A 12,543-nucleotide genomic window follows, 5' to 3' on the forward strand; every position below is an offset into this window, starting at 1 on the left:
GTTTGCACTCGCACTGTGGTAATAGTATTTCTTCTTACTCTATGAAGGAAAGCACCATTACTTTGTAGGTGCAATGAGACTGAAAGGGGTTTTCCAAAATGCACAAAAAATGTCAGTCAGTGACATGAGGCTCTCAACAGAATGGCAGTGAATGGAAGCTCATTCTAACCGAAAAGATATATGCATGTTTGCTGAGCTTTTGCTCCTTCGATATTATTTCATTAACATAGTAACCCCCGCAGGAGACCGTGGTTGGTTTATTCCGTTGCCCAGGGTAACGAGGGTAACAGACTTGATGAATGATGCAGCTGGGGCTGCACTCTGAGCAGGTTCAATAAGCTCACGTTGAACAATGGTTTAATTATCTTTCCCACCAGGAAAGCAGAATAAAGCCGCATTCCCCGGGACAGATGGGACACAGGTGAGTGTACAGGTGACTGTTGAATGTGTTGCACAAGCTGCAAAGAAGCGATCGCATGAGGCAAACATTCACGAAACTCGCAATCAGGCAAACGTGCTCCAACGTTTAAAAACTCTAATTACAAAAACTTCTAAACTTTCGGGAATTGAGCTACCCCCAGCTTCGCAACGTTAAGTCACGTTGTTGACTCTACTGATGACAACGCATACAAACGGGGTGGGCTCCCGCAGGGGCGCAGCTTAGTCAACAAGCATTGGCAACGTCAACCGTTTTGACTTTTGTGTAGATATGGGAAAAACCTTGTCTAGACACTGCCGTAATGCAGCAGCTTGAAAATGGCGCAAGTACTTGGGCATATGACAACTTCCTGGTAAATGCATATCTAATACCTATACACAAGGCGAAATTGTTTGCTTCGCTAATGCTTGTTTTTAACAGGGCATCAGTGAAGGACATACATACTGCTTCTAAATCAAGTGGCTAAAGGACGACCTGATTAAGACATTTTTATTACACCTGTAGTGTGTTTACTGCACCAATTAAACCATTAGCTCTCAGAAGACTGCTTTGAATAAACCACGTCAGGCACTTCGAGTGCAGAGTTTGATTTTAAGGCTTGATAAAGTTAATACAAAGAGATCCTTGGAGGGTGTCTTTTGGGCATAGAGGGGCAGGCAGTGGGTTGGAATGACCATAGGGATTAAGATGGACATGGGCAGTCAATGGGTGGGTAAATAACCAAACACCTACAAGTGTGTTCTTGTGTCCCTCCTCATATGCCACCTCTCTCTAGCTGCACTCTAATGCAATAGTTAGTTTAAAAGCGGTGCAGCAAAAACTAATATTGGTGAACTGTATTTTTTTAGAAGATTCTCGAAGGTAGTGTTGACACTGGCACTTTTCTTCTTTACTTTAAATTGAAACAATAGCTTTATTTTCATTATTCCCGCCCCTTCATACCCGCGCCCACCATACACCCAATTCTAGACGTTACCAATTCGTTTTGGCTAAGGAAAATAAGGCACAGTGTTATAAAGTGATTTGACCTGAAGTACTTGGAAGTTTTTTCTTTCTCCAATACCACGTTAATTGCATGGAGGCGACAACCTCTGTTTGAACTTTGGTGTAAACGTCCCTTCCTCCAATTTCCTTAATTTCCACCACGTAGTTGAAAAGCAAAGGGGAAAGCATAGGGGAAATTTCATTTACTCTTCACTTTTCCACTACATTGCGGGAAACGTTTTACTCCCTATAGCAATTAATGATTGAGGGAGGCATTTAAGTTGATTCCTGTGTTATCTGCCCGCGTTTGGCAGATTTATTTATTTATTGCATTTGTTGCACGCCCAAACCCAGGGCTATCACGGCGTAGTTTTACAAGTATACTTAATCTTAATTGTTACTTTTACAAAGAGTTACAGTGGTTGAGACTGGTGGGTACATAGGCAGGTAAACTTGGGTATATAGTATAGCTTATACTGTCGAAGTCTTGGTACGGAAATAATACACTTTGTTGCTTGGAGGCCTATTGTTACAGTGGAAGTAGCTCTAGTTGTCAGTAGTTATACAATCTTGGCAGTGGCACAGTAAGGTAAGATATATAGACTTGCATTCAGTGATATTACATATGGTGCTTATATACATAGTAAACGAGATTAGTATTTGTTAAATAGCTAAGTTTTGAGGAGTTTCTTAAATTTGTAGAGGGATGGTTCATTAGTAATGTTTGCTGGGAGTGAGTTCCAGATTCTGGGGGCTGCTTCGGGAAAACTGGAACTGCCTGTTCTTGCATTCTTGAAGCGTGGGATGTGCACGTGCATGTTTGTGTTCGATCTAAGAGCTCCGGTTATGGTTTTGAGGCTTAAACTCTTAATTGGGTAACTGGGGCCGGTGCCTGAAATACATTTGTGTGTAAGGGTAATTGTTTTGTGTAGTATTCTCGCTTGAATAGGTAGCCAATGCTCCTCTCTTCTATGTTGAGATACGTGGTCCCTTTTTAAAAAAACATTTTTTTATACCAAGTGCTGCTCTTAATGATTTATTCTGGAGTAGTTGCATTTTTACATTTTTTTTTTGGGGTTCCTAATAGGAGTATGTTACAATAGTCACTCTTAGCTAAGATGAGGGCTCTAGCGAGGGTGATACAGTTTTGTTGTGTAAGGATGGGTCAACTCAATGCAATGAGTTTAGCAGTATAGGCTGTGGATGAGGCAAGTGCACTAATATGTTTACACATGGTGAAAATAAAATAAACAAACTAGAGTCCAAATATACCCCTAGTGTTTTTACTTGGCTGGAGATGGTCATAGGGGTGCTTCAATAACTATAGCTGTGTATCGTGAGTGTAGTTTGGCTAGTCGAGCGGGTGATCCTACTATGAGGATCTGTTTTTTTTTTCTCCATTTTGACAGAGACTGTTTTCCGCCATCCATTTCTGGATGATGGAGTAGATTTTATTTACGCAGATAGTGTCCTGTTCAATGTTGCCTGATATTGGGATAAGTATTTGTGTCTCATCCGTGAAATTGGTATATATTACTCCCATTGCGTCTTGTGTACGCATTGTATAGCGTTGGGGAGAGGCAGGATCCTTGAGGACTCCCAATGGGACTGCGATGGAGTCTGCTGCTATGTCACCTATGGCTCCTCTAGATGTGCGGTCTGAGAGGAAAGGTTTGACCCAAACAGTGGCTTCTTTGGGGAAATGGAAGGTGTTAGCTAGGGTGAGGCAAAGTTTATTGTAGTCTACTAAATTGAATGCTGCGGACAAGTCAAGTAATAATAAGATGCATAGTTTCCCTGACCGCGTCCATTTGGTTTTTTAGATCCAGCAATGCTGTCTCGGTGCTGTGTCCTGGACGGAAGCCTGTTTGTCTTTCCCCTAGCAATTGGTTGTTTTTGAGGTGGGCTTGGACTTGGGTACAAGCGATTTTTTTTTTCTATGATTTTAAGTAAGAAGGGGACTGTGGGGATGGGTCTGTAGTTAGTAGGGATGGTGGGATCTAGGGTAGGTTTTTAAAGAAGGGGGGTAACCCAGGCTTCTTTGATGTTTGTTGGGATGGTATTAGTGTTAAATGAGGCATTAACAAAGTTAGTGATGGTGGGTGCTAGAGTGGGAGCGCAATCCTTGACTAATTTAGCGGAAAAGTTATCTCCTTTATAATTGGATGTTTTGAGAGAGGCTATGGTTTTTAGTACTTTGTCTGTAGTCATGGGTGAAATTAAATTCTGGTGTATTGGTTGTGGTTGCTATGGGTTGCAAGGGGGCTAGCTCTGTAGTTGTTCCTAGTATTTTCTTTTTTTGCAAATTGATTTTATTCTGTATGTTGTTTATTTTGGAGGCTAGTGCCTCTTGCATGGTGATACACCATGCTTTGTTTACTTGACTGTGCTGGGTGGGAGAATGGGTGTTTCTAATTCTTCAATAATGGCAAATAACTCTTTGCTGCTAGAGGTGGCTTTCGCGGTATATACTTCCAGTTTATATGATTTGGACACTAATTGGAGTTCTCATTTGGATTCACTGTTTTTTTTTCTTCTAAAGTGGTGTTCTCAGGCTCTTTTTTTTATTCTATGTTCAATGAGGTCATCGTTGAACCAAGTATTGCTATGCTTGTGTTTTGGCCTTTTAGATCTGAGTGGAGCAATAGCATCGACGGCTGACTTCAGGTAGGTATGTTATTGGAGTCAGATGTCATCAGGTTGGCAGCTACTGGTGGTTCGGTATTAATTAACTTATTTATTAGAGGATTAAAGTTTTGAGGGTTGAGTTTCCTCGAATTTCTCATAAGGACGGGCAGGGCAGGAGTGGAGTCTTTCAACAGGGACGTCATTTGGGGGTCGCCAAAGGTCGCAAGTGCGACCGCTGAGGTCTCCCTTGCGACTTCTGTGGTCTCCCTTGCGACCTCTAAAAAAAAAAAACAATGTTTTTTTTTTTTTTCTTTTTTTTTTTTTGCAATGGAACTCCTGGGCTGTGGCCAGCACCATGTGGCTCTTTCATTCTGGAGTGGCTGTGGCTTTCTTGTTCAGGCCCCTCAAAAAAAGAATAAAAATAAGAACATGAGGGCCACAAGTCTAATACTTTCAGCACTGAACCTAAATAAGAAAGAATATGAATGCCAAAAAATGTGTAATTCTATACAATAATTGCTAGACTCATTAAAGGTTTATTTCGGGCACACTTCAGGGGGTGAGTCACTGATTTAGTCTGTTCTCAAACGCCTCAACTCAGCCTTTCATCCTTAGGTCGATAAATGGGTACCAACACAGGTTGGGTGATATTGGGTGTATATTTCTTCTATGTAAAGCGCTTAAGCGCTATATAATAACACATCATTATCATTTGGTCATGGGCGTCTGCTTGCAATCACAGTAATTTGGTAATATGGGCCTATACACACTGATCGTAACAATACATATGGCGATTCATTCAGGTATGAAATGTACATCACATTATAGTGATATCGTAACCATATTTTTGGTAGTGTACAATGCTATGTGATGCCACTTCCTGTTTTGTGAAAGGTCGTGTTCCATCGCTTCCTGTGATATCACTTTGGGGTGGGGTTAAATGACATCATTTCCTGTGATGTCATGGGGGGTCAAGGGTCATGTGATGTCACTTCCACTACCCCTGGCATTTTGGTGAAATGACGTCCCTGTCTTTCAATGGGATGGTATTAAATCTGATGAGGAGGTGATCAGTCCAGGACATTTCTATAGCATCTTCTAGGAGGACTGCAGTGTTCAATGTAAGAATCCAGTCGATGATTCGCCCTTTTGAGTGAGTTGGGGTATTAACAATTTGTTTAAATTTGCACTCTAAATGGTCATTGTATCCCAAATGGTCATTTTAAGCGGATTCCATAGGAATTCATTGGTTTTCCACCAGCATGAAAATGCATGCTGGTGGAAAACATCAGGCGGAGCTGGAAAAGCAGGCAGACATGTAAAGTCTGCCCTGCTCCCAAACAGTGCCTGACCAATGCAGGAATATTAGGCAATCAGTAAAAGTGTTGGTGAACAATGTTACCACCGGTTTTACCAATCCACCTCCTAACAAACATAACACACTTACAAGCTAATTCCAAGTCGTGCAGTGCAGTAAGAAAATGCTGGTATCGAAGGATACCAGCATTTTACCAGACTGCCTCACTACGGGACTGCCGGTGGGGCACCTGAGTTACCTCAAGCTAAATGCTGGTGGTAAACCATGCACCCTACCGGACAATCCTTTCATTGAGTCCATACTTGGTTTCTCACTATTTTCTATGTATTCGCGACCCCCCCAGTGGCCTTGATGGGCTATGGTCACTAGTTTCTTCTTCAGTCCTTTGGGAACTACTAGGCAATTCCCACACAGTAGTATTCCTTTGTCGGTCGTGGCTAGTTATGTCTTGATTTTAGCCATTCTGCGTAGGTCTTTCCTGTCTACCTCCCCCTCCACCACTTGTACCGTGTTGATGTGCTTCCATCTATTCGGCTTGGTAAGGTGTATCGCTGCTTGTATTGTGGGGTCCCCCTTGCTGACAAACAACTCCATCGTTACTGCCGCAGCGAGGGCATTGAGTGACAGGTACGCTGTGTAGTTCTCCGCTTCTTGTTCCATGCTGCATTCCATTCCTCCCACCGAGTGCCTAGAAAAGTAGGCCTCGCCACCGGGCTTGTGGATTATTCGGTAATCATACTCCTGAAGCCGGATGCCCCACCACTCAATGCGCTGGGGCATGTGGTAAGTGTGAATTTTCTTTCTATTATGAAATGGTGGAATTTTTCACAATCCCCCACTGCGGCAAGACTTTCTAGTTTGGCTTGGGACTACACTTATTCTGTGGGCGACAACGCTCTGCTGGCGTACGCAACTATGGTGCTGTAGCTGGATTCCTCAGGGTCTACCTGGGCAAGTATGGCGCCCAGGCCCAAGGGGCTGGCGTCAACAATGAGTTCTGTGTCCCATTCCAGGTCGAAGTAAGCCAGTTACTCTATTGTTGGCGAGCTCCTCCCTGATGGTGTTGAAAGCTTCTTGGCAGCGTATGTCCCAGTCGAATGGGGCATCTTTCTTGAGGAGTCTCCGGAGAAGGTCTGTGAGGGTGGCGTAGTTGGGCAAGTAGCAAGTGCAGTAGCCCGCCATCCCTAGAAATGATTGCAGTTCCGTCACCCCAGTGGGAGCGGCCAGTCCAACAATGGTGCTGATTTAGTCGGGCCAACTGTGATCGCTCGTTCTAAGTCCAGCCTCGCGGAGGCTTTCGCATATCCTTGTCAGAGCTGTGCCATGCTGGTCTTGAGTGGCCCCATAGATGAAGATGGCGTTGCTGTAGTTGAGTGCATTAGGTACTGGGGATATCCGCTTGCAAATTGTATCCTGAAAGACGTCAGCGTTGGAGGACATCCCGAAGTTGGGACGCCTATAGCGGAAAAGTCCTTCGTGGGTTGCGAAGGTGGTGATGGGTCTGGAGGCGGGGTCGATTCACTAGCTGGTGGTACCCTTGGTTTAAATCCAGCTTGGAGAAGCGAGTAGCCTGGTTGAGCCACACTAGCATGAACTCCATATTGGGTCCTGGGTGTCTCTCCCTTTGGATTGCTGTTAAAGATGCGCATGTCTACACAGAGGCGCAAGCGGCCATTGTCTTTTCGCACAACTACGAGTGGTGACACCCAGGGAGTGGGGCCTTCCACCCTCTCGATGATGTTATCTAGCAGGAGTGGCAGTTCATGGGTGACTTGAGCTTGGAGGTGAAAACCAATCCTGCGGGGGTGCTGGGGCATTGGCCCGACACTGGGGTCAATGTGGAGGGATATGACTATGTCCTTTAGTTTGCCAACCCCTTCAAACAGCTTGGGGAATCTGTTTTTGAGTCTCTGTGTCCATCTCTCGGCATGAAATCGAGTTTACAATGTTGGCTCCTGGTGGCAGTACTTGCACAACCTCAGACGGATCGTGTTGAATATCGATTAGTGCTAGCGGTTTGGCTGTGTTATAGCTGCGGAGACATTGTTCCGTTGTGGGTCTGTGAATGACGTGAATGGTGGTGGGGACCCTTTGTCCGTTGTGTAGCAAATCACATCGAAACTAGTCTTTGGATTTGAGCGGGTGTGTGGCTCCTCATTGGAATATGTGGGTCCGAAATGGGAGTAGCGGGTAGGTCTCTATCGAGTGATAGGTGCCCTCATTCATGATGTTAACCGTCGCTCCTGTATCTACTACAAAATCTGATTTTTGTAGGGTGCCTATTTGGATTGTTATCTTTGGTGCTGCGCTATCGTCCGACATGTCGCTGATGAGTCTCAGGTACTCCTTGCTCTATCTGTCATGGACGATGTATTGATCGTCAGTTCGGTGGGCCTCTTCGTTCGGCGGCGGGTTCTCATAGGGGTCATGGGGGTAGTATGGTACTGGGTGGGTGTTCCTGTAGGAAGCTTGTTCAGGAGTATGATCTGATGGTGGGTTGGGTGCGTAGTCAAATGCGTCAGAGTACCTTGCCAGTTGTTCCAGTTTGAGGCTTTCGACCGCTCTTATGAATCCGGGTAATGCCGTGCTGGATGTCGTGTATCTCTCTTGAGATGTTTTGGGGAAGTCCCGTTCGTGGTATGGGTGTGGGTATGGTCGGTCCTCTGATTTGTTTGGGCCTCCTAGCGGCGTTGGACAGCGGCCGGTGTACGGGTAGCAGGGGTGATTTCCTTTCCCTGCACATCGCCTGGAAATGGTTCTCCTGACCACATCTCATACGCATCTGCCCTATGGCCGGGCACTGGCCTTTGTGGGGGAATTCAAATCTGCACCTGTAGCATGGGCTGGCAGTGCGGGCTCCGGGGTCCTTGACTTCCTGGCGACCCTGGGTATCGGGTGTATCCTTGGGGTCCGATGGCCACTGCCGCTATGGTTTCACCCTTCTTTCGGTTTTCTATGCTGCCACCTGGACATCCACTCTTTCATATATTCTTGCCAGGTCAACTATTTCTTGCAGCTGAAGGGGTTTCTTTAGTAGGTGTTTGCTGAATTGCGATGAGATGCAGCCTTCTATTACCCTAAGTCTGATCGCCTCATCGTCATTGAAGTTGGCGAAGTCGCAGTTGGTGATTTTCTTTTTGAGTTGGAGATTGAATTCTCTGTTTTGTGTGGCAATTGCGCACACTGCTTGAATGTGTGGCAATTGCGCACACTGCTTGAATGTGTATCTCTCATAGTCTCGGTTGGGGAGGACTATTGGTTTCCTGTTGATGGCTGTTATTAAGCGTTGGTATGTGTTCTTTTCTTGTGCTCTGATCGTCTTCACGATTTCTTTCCCTGCGAGATTGGAAAGAATGTCTGTTTTGTTGAGTGAGTCTTGGCCTCCTCCGGCCCTCATAAAGTCTTCCACTCCTCCATCCATCCTTTCCATCTTTGACCTTGGTGTGGTTGTAATGCAAATGGGTTGGGGCGCCGTAGGAACGTTGCTCTGGATATTGGTCCTGTACTGATGGCGACTTGTGCTGCTGCTCCTGCGGCCGCTTGCGCATCGTCTGACATTTTGGCAGCTTTGAATTTGTTTTGCTGTCTGTGGGTGTGGTCGTGGTTGGTGCGCGACTGTGGGTGCCTCCAACTGGGTGTGCGCTTTTACCCTCTCTTTTTGCTTGTTTGATTACTTTAATTTTTTTCTTGTTTGTTATTTCCAGTGAGATGATTTGGTGTAGGTTGCCCTTTTGGGTGTCTCTGTGGGGTTTCTCCATTGTTGGTCTTGTGAGCGCCGTGTCTTTAGGAGTTTCTGGTCCTGTGTCGTGGTTTATTAGGCACGTGACCACCTCATGGCTGTTTGCGTGTATGTGCGCACTGGGTGAGGGCCTGGGTTGGTGCGTTGCGTGGCTCTCCCCCTCGCCACTCTAGCGGGCCTCCTTGCTGCTATGCTGGCGTGTGGCTGGTGCTTCTTCCTCACACGTGGCTGCTCCTGGCCTATCGGCTGGTCCCCTCCTTCTGCGTGACTGGTGCCCCCTCCTCACACTCGGCGGCTCCTGTGGTTTGTCGAGGGATCTATTTCCTCTGTATGTTTGGAGACTTCTCCTCGCACTCAGTGGTTCCTGTATGCTGTGTTGCCTGTGGGATGGTCTCGCTCCTCCCAGCAGCCTTGGTCTTGTGGCACTCCTCGCACACAGGCTGATGCGCAGGCCCTCGGCGGTCGCTTCCTCTTTGGTCTGGTCTACCTTTGCAGCATTTCCTTTCCTCTGTGAGGGCTTGTGGTGCCTTTCCTGGTCAGATCCTTCTCTGGGTGCGGCGACTGCAGCAAGTAGTTGTGTGTATCGAACGTGGTTCGTGCCGCGTTGTCGCCAGTTGTTGGGTCCGCCTTGTTTACTCACTCGCTACGCACTCATGCAATGATGTACACAGAGACTCTTTAGTGTACGTCTTCCGTTTTTATTCTTTACATCAAGCCACTCTCTTCCGCTCCTTCCCCCTCCTTCCGCCCCTTTGTCCTTCCCTCTTAAACGGGCTGTGTCCTTTTCAACCACAACAGGATCAACACCGCTCCGCAAGCACGCATAATCCGGCGGGAATGCGGCCGGACCAGGTGCCGGTAACAGTATCCCCATTTGCCGGTATCCTGGCAGCTCTACCGGCAGGGTCGGAATGAGGCCCTTAGTTGGTGAAGCCAGGGATTTTAGTCCAGATTTTTTTTCATATACAGTTTGCAGTTTAAGTGGTAGGATATATCTCCTCCCATCCCATATTCAGTTTTACATGAGCATATACTGTTTTGTGCAGTGTTATTATAGTATATGATAGTTTATTTGTATAGGGCCTATACACAATGTGTTTCAAAGCGCTTCAAGGCAAGGGAGGGAACAAGGGGAAAAATACAAACAGTGAACATTCTTACGTGGTCTTGAACAATAAGAATGTGAAATTAACTATCGTACTCGGCCTGGTGACATTTCAGCTAGTGCAAGAGCTAAGACACAGAAAGGAAGGGAATGGGAACAGACGGGCATCTAACGTACTAGGCCTGAAAACATTTCTCATAGAGCCGGAAGATTACAAGAGAAGAGGGTGAGGGGGAGGAGAGGGACAAAACAAGTGACTATCATACTAGGCCTGGCGACATTTCAGATAGTGCAGGAGAGTGAGGTGGAGGAAGAGAAACGAGAGGGAGGTGGAGGAGACAAACGATGTAGCTATCATAGTATGTCAGAGGACAATTCTGATAGAGTAAGTGCATTGAGTAAGAAAGGGAGGGGGGAGAAAGGAGAGAACAAGAGTAAGGAGTGAAAAGAATGGAGAAGCAAGAGGGGAGAGACAATACAGTTGCAGGAGTCGGTAATACACATAGTGTTGCAGGGAAACGGCAGATGCAAGACAGGATTCAGGAAGAAGATGGGCACAGCATGATACAGGATCACGATGAGTACGTGATGCAGAGGAAGTCCGGCATGAGAATAGACGGGAGAAGCACCAAGGGTCAAACGAGTCCATAAAGTCTAAGTCAAGCATTTGCAACAACACTGATGGTAGAGCAATAGTGTATCAAGACTACTCCTGGAGTGGAATGATGAAGGGGGGGCAGAGGGAAAGGGCCAAGGGGAATGGGATGTATGACAGACAGGAATAAGCAAGGCAGGAACCCCATGGATACAAGAGGGAGGTGGCAAGGGAAGACATACAACACCACAGGCAACCATGGGGGGAAGGGGGGTGTGGCTAGGCAATGGCAGACAACACCACAGGCAACCATGGGGGGGGGCATGGGAACGGCAGTCAACACCACAGGCAACCATGGGGGGGGGCAGGGGAACGGCAGACAACACCATAGGCAACCATGGGGTGGGGCAAGGGAATGGCAGACAACACCAGAGGCAACCATGGGGGGGGCAAGGGAAAGGGGTAGCGTTCCGGTAGCAGACAGGGGCCTTCATCGTGGGCCTTAGTCATCAGGGCCAGTTCTCACCTCCCGATTGCTGTGATTAGCCTATCTAGGCCAAGGCAACCAATGGGAGGGGGAGTCTGGCCAGACAAAGGGAAAAGCAAGCCTGAAACATTGCGATCCGGCCATCTTGAAAGGCCAAACCGCATGGGTGAACAAATGGGCACATGTAGAATGAGGTAAAAAAAAAAACATGAAAATGTGTTTAATCCGCCAGGTGATTGCTCTAGTTACGATCATCAATGGAACAGCACATTTTTCCAATTTCATTTGAAAATTTCCCAAAATACACGCGCCGGCGGGGTAAGCAACAGAATGTCACAGCTTACCCCAACAAACTGAACTGTCCACAGGTGAAGCTTCTAGGATCGACGAGGGCTGCCGGAGCAGGAAAGCAAGGCTCTGGGTCATTGTGAAGAGAAGCAGGAATGAGAAGCACCTGATGCTCAAATGGAATCCTTCCCTAAATATTGTAACGTAGACTTCCAAAGTTGGTTATTTCACAGAACTTCAACCTCAATAGGGAAGCACTTACAAATATATAAAATGCATCTACCAACCTTGAAGCTGTATTTCTGTGAGGTTCCAATACATCTGAACTTCAAAACTGCAACGTTCACAACAGTGTTGTCCTTTGAAAGCTAAACCAATACTTTGGGGTCATTCTTTGAAAAGGGTAAATTGCACAATTATTTTTGCTCTTACCTGCACAAACATCCTCTTTTTGCAATTTTCATCATTTGCAAGACAAAGTTAAAAAAAAAAGTGAAATAGCTATTAGGCCATGTTTTTTTTTTTTTGCTCTTCATAGTGTAAAATAGCACCTGCCATTTATGCATGGAAGCAAGCATTTATGAGGAATTCACCTGCTTTTGGCAGGTGCTAAAACAGCTGGATTCCATTGGAATCCATTGTATTGACGCTAGCATAAAAATGTGGCATTCATTTATTTGGTTTAGTATTGTGGAGGGGGTGGGAGTGGCGGAATCTGTACATACAATCTGTGCCTCCAGTCCGCAATGCAAAACTACAAGAATAATTGGCAAAGCCAATAGTTTGGCTTTGGTGTAAACATGGGATAGGTATTTTCCAGGCAGTGTCATAATGGTAGCACCTGACCATAAATTTGCAACGGATGCCAAATGGTGTTGGCACCTAAGCATATTATGACAGTGCCTGGCAAATATCTACCTAATACCTATAAAGAAGCAAGCACATTTTCATTTTCCAATA

General features: G+C 46.1%; 1 protein-coding gene across 1 annotated transcript in view; it reads left to right on the forward strand.

The window, feature by feature from the left end:
- The first annotated feature begins 290 nt into the window (after window positions 1-290).
- The window catches only part of VWA3A (von Willebrand factor A domain containing 3A), a 2,090,411-nt gene continuing 2,078,158 nt past the window's right edge, over window positions 291-12,543 (forward strand). The window contains exon 1 of the mRNA XM_069645605.1: window positions 291-421. The gene's annotated coding sequence lies outside the window, so the exon portion shown is untranslated. The remainder of the gene's footprint in view (window positions 422-12,543) is intronic.

Source organism: Ambystoma mexicanum, chromosome 2p (genome assembly GCF_040938575.1).
Source record: "Ambystoma mexicanum isolate Mex_15411 chromosome 2p, UKY_AmexF1_1, whole genome shotgun sequence".
In the NCBI taxonomy this organism is placed as follows: Eukaryota; Metazoa; Chordata; class Amphibia; order Caudata; family Ambystomatidae; genus Ambystoma; species Ambystoma mexicanum.